Here is a 16,495-nt window from a genome sequence, read left to right as displayed (position 1 = left end):
TGAATTCAGCTAGAAGGCAAGGGAGCCTAGCAAATATACTTCCCTACCTTAAAGGGCTGGACAGAGAAGGACCAGTCTTGAATCTAAGTGCAAATAAGCACTATGCAAAAGTCAACAATGTGGTGGTAAGTAAGGTGCCAATATGGCAATGCATGGGTTGGGATGGGGAAAGGAGAGACTGAAAGTGTTCCTGTAGCCACTGATTAAAGAGGAGTAGGTGGCACACAAGGACTTTATTCTGCCCATCCTTAGCAAAAGTGATTCTCAAATGCTTTAAAGCATTTTTAGGAAAGTGAGGAAGAGCATCATAAAAATGGGCTAAAATCCAGGAAGCATAAATTCCAAGGAAGTATTAAAGAATAATGCATGCTTGCTTTGCAAAAAGATAGAAGATTTAGAAGCAGCACAGAACTAACGTCTTGTGGATACAACTCATTATAATCAAGCTGGTCTAGAAGGATGGAGATTAAAAGCAGCAGCTGATTGAGGAGGAGCCCCCAAACCAGGACAGAGTCAGCCCCGGCTCAGGCAGAGGATGGAACGTTATACGTCAGGACCCCTAGGAATCTCACTCCAGGATTGCAGAGGGCACTTCCCAGGCTACCGTTATGCAAGTCCTTCCCGTCCCTGGGGTGAGTAACCATCATTTAGTCATTCATTCCACAGAGACTCAGTGAACCCCTGCAATGTACCAGGCACTATTCTAAGCACTGCAGAGAAAAAGCAGACGAATAATAGGAACACGCCAACCCTTCATGGGAGCCAGAGCAACGGAGTCCACCCTGTCGGGAGGAGAGGGAGGGGGGCGTGTTCCCAGCAGGGTGTGGTCAGAGAGAACCTTCCATCCCTACTTCCTGGGTTATTCCTAGTCCTAGCAGACACATTTATGGCAGTTAAGCACGCAGTAGGGACACATCTGTGTCATTAATAGAGATACTACTATAAAGAACAATTTTTCCTCCTGGGTTCTAGTTTATTCAGTTTAGTTCAACAAATGTGTATTGTGTGCCAATTCTATGCCTAGAACTGGAGCTACGAACATTTTCTTAAAAAAGCATTGCTCTTGGGACTTCCTAGGTGGCACAGTGGGTAAGAATCCGCCTGCCAATGCAGGGGACATGGGTTCGATCCCTGCTCCAGGAAGACACCACATGCTGTGGAGCAACTAAGCCCATGCGCCACAACCATTGAGCCTGTGCTCTAGAGCCTGTGAGCCACAACTATTGAGCCCATGTGCCACAACTACTGAAGCCAACGCACCTAGAGCCTGTGCTCTGCAACAAGAGAGGCCACCGCAATGAGGAGCCCACACACCACAACGAAGAGTATCCCCCGCTCGCCGCAACTAGAGAAAGCCCGTGTGCAGCAATGAAGACCCAACACAGCCAATAAAATTAATTAATTAAAAAAAAAAAAGGCATTGCTCCTGCCCTCTGCATAGTAAGAATGGCAAATCCATGCTGTTTCAATCCAGAAACTGATGCCAAAGACCTAAGTCCTTGGCAGGTGTATGCAGAGGGTGGGAAGTGATTTCCCCACCAGCTCAAAGTGGTGGTGATACCAGTCAGGGCAGCGTGAAGCGGACCTGAGCCGGCTCTGCCGCTCTCCAATCGCTGAGACTGAGGGCTGATTTTCAAGAAGGGAAAGCCTTTTTGACTTTGCCTTGTAAAACGAAGTTCAGCACTCTTTTCAGTAGCACATATAGTAAAATTAGAGATTTACAGAGAAGATTAGCATGGCCCCTGCGTAAGACTAACGTGCAAATTTGAACAACGCATTTCATAGTTTTGTAAATAGGTGGAGTGCAGAGGATTTTTCGGGCAGTGAAATAGTCTGTATGATACCATAATAACGGATACATGTCATTATACACTTGTCCAATCCCATGGAGTGGACACCATCAGGAGGGCACCGTAATGTAAGCTATGGACTCAGGGTGGTAGTGACGTGTCCCTGCGGTTCATCTGTTGTAACAAATGTCCACTCTTGGTGAGGCATGTTTATCACGGTGGAGGCTGTGGGCAGTGGGCAGGGGGCTTATGGGAAATCTCTGCACCTTCTGCTCAGTTTTGCTGTGACCCTAAAACTGCTCTTTAAAAAAAGAAAAAGGGGGGGGGAGTCAAGGAAGGGAGGGAATACGGGGATATGTGTATAAAAACAGATGATTGAACTTGGTGTACCCCCCAAATAAATAATAAAAAAAAAAAAAGAAAATCTTTAAAAAAAAAAAAAAAGAAAGAAAAAGACTAAAAACAAACAAAAAAAGAAGGTCAGGCAGCTGAGTAAACTCCCTGGATCAGACAGACAGACACAAGACAGGACCCTGGCTGCTCTACAGGGGCCTGAGGAAGTTTGAACAGTGTCACGGCGGGGATGGCGGCCGCACAGTCCAGCTCCAGCTCTGCCTCCCCATCTGGCAGGGGGCAGGGAATGCAGGCTGGTATACTGTAGTCTAATTTTCTCCTCTTACGCTAATGCTTTGCCAAAAACACCTACGTAATTTAACTGAGTCTGAAATTATCATTTAACTCGTTAAGAAAAGTGAAACAGGCACAGAAAATTAGTAGACAAGTTTATAGTTTTACCAAAGGGGAAAAGTGTGTGAGAGGGATATATCAACATAGAGTTTTGATCAACATATCCACAGGAATACATATAAAAGAAATAATCAACAAGGCCTTACTCTACTGCAAGGGAGGCGTACCAAACCCTGTAGAGTAACTTATATGTGAAAATTCACTGACGTGGAACACATATTTGTATAACTGAACAAGATTTTGTACACCTAACAAAGACGACATTGTAAATAAGTTTATTCCAATAAAAATTAACATTAAATTTTTTGAAAAATTAAAACAATAACATTATCGTTTACTTTTTGATTTATTAATTAGGGGGAAAATATATCTGAACAAATTTCTTACATTGTAAGTCCTTTTTTTTTAAAGCATTCCTCTGGGCTGATAAGGAAAAAGAAGACTCCATTTGTTATATCTTCCTCAGAAATGCTCAGAATTGCATTCCTGGGACGGTACTGTTGTGTCATAAACGTACAGCTAGACTTTTGTTTCATAAGAGAAGAAGTCATGTCCAAACCTGGATATCCTTGGTGTAGAATCTCCACTTCCTGGAACATCTGTTTGCCTCAGAAAGTTGAATTTTTAAGCATGATCAAGGATGTAGCCAGCCAAGTGTGTCAGTCATAGGATGCTGGGTATCGTGTAGCAGTTGGGGCAGAGCTTGTAATCTGTGTCTTCCAGAAGGGAGAAGGGCTGCTGGAGTCCTGCTGGAGCTTTCCCCTCTCTCCACTGCCACTGCATTTGCAGCCTGGAGCTGGGCAGGCTCACCCAGGAAGCACCTCTCATCCATTCTGGCCCAGCGCAGCCCTTCTCGCCCAGCTCACTCCCGGCTTCCTGCTGCCTCATTCTGAGTTAATTTGTCTAGAAAAACAAGTCAGCCTGCCAGTTCTCAAGCAGCATTTTGATCACGACACTAATCTAAGTGTGTTACTTTCAACACCTGGAGACATCAGTGAGGATTCAGATTTTGTCCAAACAGTGTCACTATTGTCATTGACTGGAGCAACCAAGTCCAAACCCTACACATTGATCCAACAACTGTTTGGGGGTGGACTTGAGGGTTAGGTGGATTTTTGGTTTGTGGTCTTTTTCGGCTTGTTGGTTAAAGCAACTGGAGTGGTTTAACAGGTATAGGGCAGCATCAGTTTCAGGGTCAGCTCTTCCTCCTTGGCATTCATTAAAAGATTTTACATCAAGCTTAATGCCTCCGCAAATGATGAAGTTAGCTGTTAAAGGAAGCTGAATCCACCCTTGGAGAGAACAGACAATACAAGGAAAAAAGGAAAACTGAACAGGAGGGCGTTTAAACATTGCCTGCCTACTGCTCACCAGGGGATGTAAATAAGGAAACAGCCTCCGGAATTTTATTTAAAGCCATACACCGTTGTTTTTTTTGTTTGGTTTCTTTGTTTTTTGGAAGGGCACATTTTCCTAGTTTTCAAAGTCTTAGTTGTCATTTTAATATACATTCATTTAAGGAAGCCAAGTGAGACTGAAAAGAGAAAATAGCTCCCCACCCAGAGCGGACCACTCCTCTCTCCAGCGCCTGCAGCACTTTTTGCTCTATCTCGGTCTAGTTGAGCGTCTTCTGCGTTATAGCACATATTTCTGCCTTCACGTCCCTAGGCCTCCTGGAGGGCAGGGGGAATATCTTGGTCTTTCTGGTGCCCCCGCAGTACCTTGCCCTGAGCTGGCGCATCGTGGGTGCTTAGGGTGGGGTGTTCGCAGGCTGCATCATCGTCACGTGTACATGCTCTGGGGTCAAATGACCTGGTTTTTTTTGTTTTTTTTTTTAATTTTATTTATTTATTTATTATTTTTGGGGGGTTACACCAAGTTCAATCACCTGTTTTTATACACATATCCCCGTATTCCCTCCCTCCCTTGACACCCCCCCATCCTCCCTCGAGTCCCCCCCGCCCTCCCCGTCCAAATGACCTGTTTTGAGCCCCCAGCTCTCATCCCAGTGTGTGATCTTGAGCAAGTTTCCTTAAGGCTGGGGTGGGGGGGAGGTGGGAATTACAGTACCTGCTTCTCAGGATTTTCATGAGAAGTAGATTAGATAATCCCAGTGCACGGTAAGCACTCAAAACATCCTGTGACTAAATCATGATGACCTAGATGGAAAAGTTCACCAATGCTGGTAAAACAATTAGTACTTGCTTATGAAATGTTCAGACAAAGGGAAATCTACTCATTTTAGACCAGTGCTGAGTACAGACAGCAGTGTTAGGAGGTAGGTGTTAGGAAAAACCCCATTCTTTGTCCAATATTATCAAGAAGGCTTTAAGGAATTGAGGTTTCAGGAGCTCTTAGTTGAAGGGAGCTTGCCCAGGAGAGTCTTATAGGGTAAGTGGGAGAATCCCAGAAAACTCTGCGCCTTGCTCTCTGAGCTCTCCCTCTCAAGTTCTCGCCTCCCCAAAGCCCTTCCCAGAACAGCACATCGCTGCTGAACTTAGAAAGGCATGGACCCCGAGGAGCAGGTTCAGAACCTGTCATGCGGTTTTCTGCCTCCCAACCTTGTCCTAGGGCATCGCCCACCCTGTCTCCTGTGTGTAACGTGCGCCACGGGTGTACCTGGTTATGTTATTCCGCCCTGGGAGCTATGTCCTCATTGTGTGCCAACTGCATGGCTGGCTCTCAGTAGTCATGGACATTGCTAAGCCTGCAATAACTAGAATCAATGCATTTGCCAATGCGGAAATAAGACAAGCAGACCCACAAGCAAATGGCCCCTAATATCTGAGTTAATTCTAGTGACAAAGAAATGGTGAGTCTGAATTCGGTCTCAAACTCTCATAAGCAGTTTATATGTGGAAACACTGGCTGCTTTGAACCAAGTCAGTTTAGAAGGTATGTCCACAGACACTATAACTATAATTCTTAGAAGATAGATATTAAAAACCTTAAAAAGTAATTTGGAAATAGTAACATTTGCTACAACTAGTATATATCAGCCATGAATATATGTTCTGGCCCACATTTCCAAGTCTCTAAGGTAACAAAAAATAGACTATGAGGTTTGGACCACTGTTTCATTGTGTCCATTTTACAGGTAGGAGAACTAAAACCCTGAGATATCAAATGGCTTACATACCTGCATACATGCACACCCAACACATAAATTTCTCCCTCTTAGTGGAAGGAGGATGTGCAACTTTTCCATGACCACTTTTGGTTTTAAGACTCAGCCATTTCACGAGGCCTCAAAATCCAGTGTGCTTTGCTCTTGGATTAACTATGCTATTTGAACTAAAGGCTTACCTTGTTCTTAATCTTGTTTTTGAAATGCTGACTTACAGAATTAGTGTCTGCCCAACAGGTCCCAGGCACGGATGAAGCAAAGAGCCAGCATGCACACTTCTTTAGCAACAGAAAGCGCCTGGGCTGGGGATCTGGGGACCAGATTGTCATGGCGCCTGTGTTAGAGCCAGCATACCAGGGTTAGAGATCAAGGCAGAGACAGAGATAGTGAGTTATGTGAGGAGGCACCAGATACGATCAGGAACGAGCATCACGGCCAGAGCCAAGACCTCAGTGACGGCAGTGGCTCTCTTGGGTCATTCAGAGTGGGTGGACGTCTCTGTGAAGGAGAACCACAGAGATGGTGCCTTTCACACACCCGCTGTTATTGTTATCCATCACTGATGAGGCTGGGGTAACCATCCCTGCCCCACTGGGTTAACGAGCAGCTGAGAATCAGAATCTATGAGTGTTGCCTGGCAGAACTGGAGTACTATTTCCAGTTACAGCATGACCTTTCGGCCCTATGTAGACGGAGGCAAAGGGACTTTCTCAGGCATGGGGACAAGACACTGCTTTCCCTCTCTCGGGATATTTGGGGACAGCTGGTGAGAACTTGTGGTTCACGTCCATACAGTCAGCTCCAAACTCCTCTCCATTATAAAAAGAAAATTCTCTCCATCTGACCCCACAACCCCCTGATGGCATGTTCACTGTCTTACTCAACTCCTGCTGCCCCCGTGGGGTTTTTCTTTCCTGGCCTCCCTTGATGATCACTGGAACCTTACGACCAAGTGATAATCATGTTTCTGATGGGAGGGCAGAAGAGGGCCCGACGCGATTTTTCCTGGGATCAGCCTCAGTCATTGGCTCTCAGACATCATCGACATTTCGCTAAGCAGCTTTAAAGGTGACGCAGAAATGATCCCATAGGCAGGGCACAAAGGTAGTGACGGTTCAATAAACAAGACCTGGACACCCGGGCACTGGTGCCACCTGACCTGCTCCCAGAGGCAAGCTCAGAGGTTGGCATGAAGCAACCTAGACTGGGTTTGGTGAAGTGATGCCCCACAGAGGAGTCAGGTCCGTGGTGGAGGCAGCCCCTGTATCCCACAGTGGGGAACTCAGCTACAGAAGCCTCCCTCCTGGGCTCTCAAGTAAGAGGGAACCATTGTACACGGACAAGTGGAAATACAAGTGACTCCAACGAGTTCCATCTTGAGCCTGGACATTTGCATCATGATGATATGAATTCATCTGTGAAAAAAGGCTTGTGGAAGACAGATAAGTGGAGGTGATTATGGTTTAAACAAACTCATCAGCTCCACTATACCATAAGCAAGAAGCAGGTCAGAAGGGCTCTCCTGACCCAAACTCTAGTTACACATTGTATCATGACCTGTGTTTCTTTTTTTTTCTTTTTTTTTTTACTTTTATTTATTTATTTATTATTTTTGGGGGGGTACACCAAGTTCAATCATCTGTTTTTATACACATATCCCCGTATTCCCTCCCTTCCTTGACTCCCCCCGCCCCGAGTCCCCCCCACCCTCCCTGCCCCAGTCCTCTAAGGCATCTTCCATCCTCGAGTTGGACTCCCTTTGTTATACAACAACTTCCCACTGACTATTTTACAGTTGGTAGTATATATATGTCTGTGCTACTCTCTCGCTTTGTCTCAGTTTCCCCTTCACCCCTGCCCCCTCCCATACCTCGAGTTCTCCAGTCCATTCTCTGTATCTGCGTCCTTGTTCTTGTCACTGAGTTCATCAGTACCATTTTTAGATTCCGTATATGTGAGTTAGCATACAATATTTGTCTTTCTCTTTCTGACTTACTTCACTCTGTATGACAGATTGTAGTTCTATCCACCTCATGACATATAGCTCCATCTCATCCCTTTTTATAGCTGAGTAATATTCCATTGTGTATATATGCCACATCTTCTTTATCCATTCATTTGTTGATGGGCATTTCGGTTGCTTCCATGTCCTGGCTATTGTAAATAGTGCTGCAATAAACGTGACGGTACAAGTTTCTTTTGGGATTACGGTTTTCTTTGGGTATATGCCCAGGAGTGGGATGACTGGATCATATGGTAGTTCTATTTGCAGTTTTTTAAGGAACCTCCAAATTGTTTTCCATAGTGGCTGTACCAACTTACATTCCCACCAACAGTGCAAGAGAGTTCCCTTTTCTCCACACCCTCTCCAACATTTGTTGTTTCCAGATTTTGCGATGATGGCCATTCTGATTGGTGTGAGGTGATACCTCATTGTGGCTTTGACTTGCATTTCTCTGATGATTAGTGATGTTGAGCATCTTTTCATGTGTTTGTTGGCCATCATGACCTGTGTTTCTTAATGGGTAACAGAAATGCTGAGGAATATTTACTGCATGCTCTCGGGACAAAAATAGCCATTTTCAGGTAGAGTCTCTTTTTATTCTGCTCTAGAGAGGAAAAAAATCTGAATATGGAAAAACATTAAGGACTAAATGAGTTGGAAACAAAGCAAAAGAAGGAGCTCTTTATTCTTGAACAAAGCCAGGTTCTGGCTTGGCTTTCTTTTGGAAATTCCGTTTTTTTCGAAGCCTGGAACTTCAGAGAGGGCCAGCCTCACAAGGTAGGAAACATGAAGGAAAAAGAGAAAGGGACTTGAATCCAAGCAGTGGTTTCCATGGAGCTTTCATGAGACATGTGCACGCTTTAGTGCTGTCCCTGGGGAGGGTGTTATGGAGTGACACCCCAGAACACAACTGCCTGTGTTCAAATCCCAGTTCTACCTCTTCTCAGCTGTGTAAACTTGGGCAAGTTCCTTAACCTCTCTGGGTTTTGGGTTAACTCATGTTGTAACATTCTATCTACCTCTCACAGGGTTGTCATGAGGATTAAATAAAATAATACCTAGAGGATGCTAGAATGATATTTTCCAGCCATTTTTACTAGCTGCAAATAATAGAAATAGATCGCTGATGAGAGCCACTGAATATTTCCAAATGATCATTTGCTTCTCTACTGGCATCATGACATCAGCTAAGAAGAAATAAAAGGCTAATTATAGAGGGAACAAAGTTCGCAGATTTCCTGGATTCTCAGAAAGTGACATCATGTCAGAGCTATGGCTAGTGTGTTGTCCATTCATCTTGCAAATATTTGATGGGAGCATGCAAGCTGGAGGTCCTGGCCTTCAGTGGGGGAGCAAGGCAGACATGTTCCCACCTGCGTGATGCTTAGACCAGGGCAGAAGAGAATAACATCATAATAACCTCAATACAGGGCAATGAAGGTGGCGAGAGGCTAAGTACAGGATTCTGGTTGCTGACCAGATGGAAGGCTGTGTCTTGAACAGCCCCAGCCCCCCAGGTACCCAGCACAGCCCAGACACATAGCAGGTGCTCAATAAACATTCAAGGAACTCATGGATACAGCACTTACTGTGCTGGACTGTGTGTCTCATGTTGTCCTTTATCTCCTAACCTTCAGAGCAAGAACACAGCTCCTTCATTTTTGTGACCTCACCACCTAACATCATGTCTAGCACTTAGGGTAGGGGGGCGATAAATGTTTGTTGAATTGATATGAATGACTGATAAGCCTAATGTGTCTTTCTCCCTGTTCAACTGTAGAGGCCTTTCTTGCTTTAACCCAAAGAAGCAAGAAACTTGATAAGATCAGTAGCCAAGTTATTTTTAGGAGTTGAATCTTTTCATACCCATTAAAATTACTGATTTTCTGCTCTTAGCTGCCATGATCTCTTCTTTCTTATGAAAACTCTCCTCCTTTAGGGTTAGGGTCCCACCTGTCCTCCCCCATCTCTCTGGAAATTTCTCTACTTTTTCCCTAGGTCCTCTTCCTCCTCCAGCAACATAGCATGGTCACCGCCCCATCTCAGTCCTAAGCCCAGTGGTAGTCATTATTGCTGTCAGGCCACTAACATGATAAACCCACTCCCTCCAGTAGCAGACCCACCCCCTGGCCCCAGGAGCGGACATGTGTTCCTCTGGAAACACTGATTGGCCCAAGGAGTGGGCATGTGCATCAAGCAGGGACAGTCAAAGTCCTTCCCGGGCATGGTACCTGGACCCTGGTGTGATGAAGCTGAGAGGATGTCGCCCTGGGGCTGTTGGCCGTCACCAGACCCTACCATGTGGAGTCCCCTGCAGAAGCAAATGGAGCCCAGCTGAAATGGGAGATGGGAGAGAGAGCAGACAAGAGCCAGAGAGAGACCCAGCCTCTGGGACTTCCCTGTTGGTCCAGTGCTTGAGACTCCGAGCTTCCAATGCAGGGGGCATGGGTTCGATCCCTGGTCAGGGAATTAGGACCCCACATGCCATGCAGGTGTGGCCAAAAATAAATACATATGATACATAAATTTAAAACAAGAGAGAGAGAGAGAGAAACCCAGCCTCAGAAGGCTCTGGTTTCTGTAGCCCTTCGACGGGGCTGTGAGCTGCCCAGGCTCATAAGCCTATGCATTCCCCTTTAACGTGGGCTAGGCAGAGCAGGTGCTGCTGCTTGCAAAGGGATCTGCTGTCACTATAGACCCTCCTTCGGAGACCTGGGTCCACTTTTACAACTTTGAGCAAACCTCTAAGCAAATGGCTCCCAATTTTATCCCTAACCTCAATGTCCCCACAAGCATATACCCCATTTCCAACTCTCCATGCAGGGCACTTTCCCTAGATGTCCACTGTCCCCCTCGACTTCAACTTGTATAAAGCTCTTCGCTGCTGAGCCAAAAACTGTCTCCTCCAGGCTCTGTCTTGACCTGTGGTGCCTCATCTCTCTCCCCCAAGGCCCTCCTCCTCTCTCTCCTTCCCACTCCCACCCACAATCAGACACTACGTCCTACAACTTCCTCCACGCTGTTTCCTACAGCTCCCCTTCGTTTCTATTCCTCGGCCACCACATGGGTTAGGGGTTTAGTTTCTAGGCCCCCTGACTCAATTCTTCTGGCACAGCGTGACCACATGGCTGCATTGGGTCTTCATTGCTGTGCACGGGCTTTTTCTAGTTGTAGCAAGCAGGGGCTACTCTTCATTGCGGTGCGTGGGCTTCTCAATGTGGTGGCTTCTCTTGTTGTGGAGCACAGGATCTGGGCATGCAGGCTTCAGTAGTTGCAGTACATGGGCTCAGTAGTTGTGGCATGTGGGTCCTAGAGCTCACGGGCTTCAGTAGTTGTGGTGTGTGGATTCAGTAGTTTCAGTCAGTGGGTTCAGTAGTTATGGCACACGGGCTTAGTTGCTCTGTGGCATGTGAAATCTTCCTGGCCCAGGGATCAAACCCATGTCCCCTGCATTGGCAGGTGGATTCTTAACCACTGTATGCGTATATACATACATATATATATATATATATATATACACACTCTTTGTCATATTCTTTTCCATTATGGTTTGTCACAGGATATTGAACACAGTTCCCTGAGCTATACAGTAGGATCTTGCTGCCTATCCATTCTAAATACAATAGTATGCATCTGCTAATCCCAAACTCCCAATCCAGCCCTCTCCCACAGCCTCCGCCTTGGCAACCACGAGTCTGTTCTCTCTGTCTGTGAATCTGTTTATGTTTTGTAGGTAAGTTCATATGTGTCATTTTAGATTCCATACATGTGATATCAGATGGTATTTGACTGTCTTTCTGACACTTCATTTAATATGATAATCTCTGGGTCCATCCATGTTGCTGCAAATAGCATCATTTCATTCTTTTTTTAAACAAATACTATTCTTAAAATTAATGGCAAGGCTTAAGACCAATCCTTTCAATTTTGTCATTTTAACAGCTGTGTATAAAGTTTACCAAATTCTGAAAACTACTGTCTTGGTACCACAAGTACCCTCTAGAGTATATGCCCTGTTACTCCCCTAATGATGCGGAATAGGAGTCATTTCATGGTTTATTTGCAGCTGATTTAGAACTGTGAGTTGCTACAACATAGTAACTTAAAGGCTGATGGTTTAGGATAGCAATTACAAGTAGCCAAACATTGTAAGCATGCTTCCAGTGTGGAAACAACTTGGCTTATTCAGGAATTACTTCCGGGTTTGAAAGTTCTGTTTGCTTTCAAGAGGTATTGGTATAATAGGATGTAGCATCATTCACTAAAGGCAGCAAGTGATTGGATGGGTGATGGGCTAAAATTTTGGAGCATCTGTGATCTATGCTATTTTATAAAATGTCAGCAAACAAATTATCTAAAAAAGAATGAATCTTACTGTGCTAATGCTTTTAAACTGTTTATTTCATTATTTTTTAAATTTTTCACCTGAGGTAGTTTTTTTTTAAATTTTTCACCTGAGGAATGCCACACCTAATTATCTTTTCCCATTAGATTTGTGTTTTAATAGAGTTGTCTTTCTATATAGGAATTCATTTTTTTCCATGTACATAACTTTGAGAGTCCATCAATACGTCCAACCTAATAAAGTATATATACTTCAAGCCCACAGATAATTTTCTGAGTTAAAGACACCTGTTTGATGGAATAACCATGACATACCTAAAGCTTATTTTTTTTAAATTTGCATGGAACAAAATTTATTAATAAGTAACATTGTAAGATTTTTCATATCCAATCCGAAATACTGACAGAAAATCATACAAACCATTACATAGGAGTGATGATACATATATAATAGGAGGACTTTTTGTTTTATATCAGAAGCCTAGCAGAGAACTCAGCATCAGGTGTTACTCAAGCATTTATTGAATGAATAAATTCTGTTCATCAAATTAGTGCATATGTCAGTGTAAGTTCAGGCCACTCAAGGTGGCTGGTCTCTTGCTCTCGGTTCGTCCCCTGCTTGACCAGTGCCTGCTTCACTCACGTGACTATCCAATCCTCTTAATTATAGGGCTTAATTAGTCCCCAGTAACTGATGAAACAGCCTGCTGTCAATTCCCCCTGTAAATGGTAGCCTCCTTCTCCCTCAAGTAGTAAAGACTGCTGCCATTTCTTGCTCACTGCCTGCCGCACATGGGGTGTCGCTCCAGGACTATTTGTGTAAGATTCCCCCATCTATTAAACCATTAATGTCTGTGTCGCTGTCTCCAGAGTCTGTCTTCCGTCTCCTTCTCCAGGCTGGGCAACTGCAAGGCTTGCAGGCCTGTGGGGAATTAAGGGATATTTTCATGACATGATATCATATAAAAACTTTTAAATCATATGTGTTATATTACTAAGAACCTACCTTAAAGGCTTTAATTTTAAGAGTTGTTACTAAAACAATATCCACAATTTACATTTATGATTTAATTTGTCTCTACTGTATGTAGAGAATGTATGATGAATATTTACTGTTCATCAAAATGAAATTTGGCAGGAAGTTTGATAAGCCTTTAGCTTATAAAGATAGTTGTGTGCTGAAAATTACAACCCTGTCTAAGAGTTGAACTGGAAGCTTTTTCTCTAAAATTGTACATTTCAGAATACTGGTGCTATGGGATAACTTATTTGGCAAAGTTTCTTGTAAATAATTCTAGACAGCTAATTGAAGTATTTTGAATGACCAGGGTAATAAATTTCATTGTATGGACTCTCAAGTATTTAATTTCAGTCTAAACGTTAACTGTTGGACTAGTATATAATTATTTTCACAAAATGCATAATCATGACTGTCAATTTTTCCATGACTAACTATACCCTGCCAGATGTTTTTTAGGTTCTGCTAAGTCACATTTTTTCCCCCTGGAACTCTGTGTTCCCACCCTACTCCCTCCGGCCTTTTTTCGTATTTTTGCCTTTTACCTGAATTTTGGGTAAAATGGTTTTATTGCTCTTTTTATTATTTCATATGAATATAATAGTTTCATATAAATTACTCTCAATTTCACCTTCTATCATAAAGCTTAACCCATCCCTTTCCTGGTGAGAAATACATTTTGTGCAATTTATTCTGAAAAGTTATTAAACCTTTCTACGCAAGGAAAGCTATCAACAGTTCATCAGATGACTGAAAATCTTCGGAATCACTCTAACAGTGAGTCTTACAGGAAAACACTAACCAGTACCCAAACTTTCACCATTTGTTTTCTGTTCTTCAGCCACTTCTCCTGATTAGATTTTCTGGCTGCAGCAAGGATCATTAATCATTAGTTAGACAGCTGGAGCTCACTGTCAAGTGAGACCTTGCAACACATGTTGGATTTGTATTTTCTTACCAAGTTGAGCCCTTATGGAACATTCACTGCCGGCCACTAGCAGAAAAATTTCGAAGACAAATTTCATGTCTCGAATGCCGATGAAAATATCTGGCTGCATGCATGATTTCAAAAAGTGTTTATTGATTCAAAGTGTATTAAAAGCCGACCAGGTGCTCATAATTGTGTGAGAAATGTAAAGAAAAAATCCAGTCCTTATTGCCCCAAGGAGCTCTAGTGGTTAAGACAGATGACAAACACACAGTTGAAATCAAGTATTCAATGAAACCAAGTCTGTGAAATCAGTGGGGAGTGCTATAAAAGTACAGAGGAAGTGCTGCAACATCGCCTCAGGCACCTTCAGACTCCTCGTCAACCACGTTTCATTACTGGTTATGTAAAGGCAATGCAACCTCTTCTGCATGACTCCATGCGTGCATGCTGGAAGGAGAAACCATCAGAATATTTCTGCAGGAGAACTATGAGGTCCCCAAACTGCAAATGTTTTCTACACCAACTGCAGAGCATTGCTGGGTGTCTATGAATGAATAAACTAATTAAGGCGAGCCTGGGTTTACAACCTAATCTTACTTTTCCATGCAACGGGAGAAGAAAGCATGGTTGTGGAAAGAAAGCTCCTGGGGTCAGAGGACCAGATTTGCATTGTGAAATTAGGCAAGCGGGTTCACTCAGGCCAGCTGAACACAGGATCTTCATCTGTGAAAGCGTGTCTGTGGGGTTCCCCCTAGTTATCTGACATTCTAAGATCTAATCATAAGGGGACTGGTCAGGTCAGCCTGATGATCATGATACTTTAGGAACGTTTCAAACTTCTGAATCTCCAAGGTGTATCATGTAGGAGGAAACTTTGGTAACTGCTGAGCTCCACTTTATTGAAGGGGCTAAAAAAATTGTTTTAATGATCCATTTGTTTCTGTGCAAAAAATTATCAACAGTGAAATTTTAGGAATGTACTTTGTGCAGAGCAGCCCTGGAAAACATTTGGCCACAGACTGATCAACCAGGAAAAAAACATTGCTATGCAATGTTATTTACCATAGCCAGTTTTTCTTCCTCTTCTTCTTGAAAGTGGTAATTTTTTTTAGCATATTTCAAATATTAAAGAATGTCATTCTATATTAATTCAAAAACCCATGCTAACACCCAACAAAGTCCTCTCTTCCCTGCCTGATAACTTTAGTGAATATGGAAAATAAATATTCTTCTACTTTATCAACCTTCATGGCACCTTTTTGTATCACAATATAAGGTTAAACAAATTTTTCTTATCAAATTGCTGATCTTGACATTGTTTAAAGCCCTTTATGATTTCAGGACAGTCAGTGGCTCCAAATACAATCAATTCCTCTGCAGACAGACCAACAATTCCTTGGGGTTTGTAAAGCACTTGATTGAAGTGGAACATTTGCTCCCAGCTACCTTCAACTCCAGAGCACAAAGAATCACAACCGATGTGGGGCTAAAGATCTGTTAGGGAAAATGACTCAGGCCAGAGACTGCAAAAAGGAGGATTGCATGGCTTAGTTTTGCAAATATAAACGTTATGGCTTTTAGAGTTGGAAGAGAGCTCAAAGGGGAAACCAGCAAGTGCAGCTTTCAGTCTCTAGGAAGAACTACAAGAGCTAAACCTGGATGTGCTACTTCAGTTCAAGGAAACATGGAAAATTTAATTTTGCAAAGTTTTATTTTAAAATGAATGTAATCCTATGGCTCAGTAGACTATATGGAAATGTTTATAGAGTGTACACTAAAATGCAAGGCTAATTTCCTTAGGAAAAAAACTGGGAGAGAAGGAGAGAAAAAACAGACTCCTCTCTCATAAAAACTCTCCAGTCTGTCTCGGAGGCAACTACAGAGTAACAGTAAAGAATGACGACAATACTTTGACAAGATCGCGTACAGGGGATGCTCAGTCTAGTAAAAGTTAACGTTCTCTTGCCCGACAACTTTACAGCAAAGCCCAGAAGAGGAAGCCAGAAGAAAACTCAGAAAAACCAAAGCTCGAGTCTGATTATCTTTTTTAATTTCATTTTTGGTTTCTTTACATTTGAGCGGAACTAACTCAATCCCGCAAACGTCTTCCCAACGAGAGAACAATCTTTTCTGGAAACACGGCGGCAGATGTCACGCTGGAATTCTCCCAGGGCAAACTGCCAGATTTGGGGCAGTTCTTCCCCCGTCATCACTAACCCGAGCTGGGGTGCGCTGTGCCTAGGCTGACTGACCTTCGGATCTTAGAAACACCTGCATTGGCATCACCTCATAGAATGCACCCGGGCTAACGGCCCGGGGAAGTAGGCAGGCCAGGTATCATTGCCTTCGGGCCGAAAGAGGAAATCGCAGCTGGGAGAGGGTTCTGCTCCTCGTCACGTTGTTACTTGGCGGCAGATTCCAAACCTCAGCCCGACGTGGGCAAAGCGCCCGGGAAATGCCCTCTGGGACCGGAGAGGAGCCCGGAACCAGCACTTTCTATTAAACTCGGTAAGTGCTGCGCTCCTGCTGGCCG

General features: G+C 43.7%; 1 protein-coding gene and 1 non-coding gene across 4 annotated transcripts in view; both read left to right on the top strand.

Moving 5' to 3' along the window:
* The window catches only part of F3 (coagulation factor III, tissue factor), a 42,112-nt gene that overhangs the window by 14,591 nt on the left and 11,026 nt on the right, over nucleotides 1-16,495 (top strand). The window contains exon 2 of one of the 3 annotated variants that reach the window (XM_057718080.1): nucleotides 15,304-16,470. The gene's annotated coding sequence lies outside the window, so the exon portion shown is untranslated. Of the gene's footprint in view, nucleotides 1-2,164; nucleotides 16,471-16,495 lie in introns of those variants that run through there. The other 2 variants (XM_057718087.1, XM_057718096.1) reach the window with 2 other exon arrangements.
* On the top strand, nucleotides 1,681-1,789 carry LOC130842868 (U6 spliceosomal RNA). The gene has a single exon (XR_009050623.1). It is a non-coding gene; the product is annotated as a U6 spliceosomal RNA (small nuclear RNA).

This window comes from Hippopotamus amphibius, chromosome 1 (genome assembly GCF_030028045.1).
Source record: "Hippopotamus amphibius kiboko isolate mHipAmp2 chromosome 1, mHipAmp2.hap2, whole genome shotgun sequence".
Taxonomy (NCBI): Eukaryota; Metazoa; Chordata; class Mammalia; order Artiodactyla; family Hippopotamidae; genus Hippopotamus; species Hippopotamus amphibius.
The sequence above is the reverse complement of the archived record's forward strand: the minus strand, read 5'-3'. Positions and strand labels throughout refer to the sequence as shown.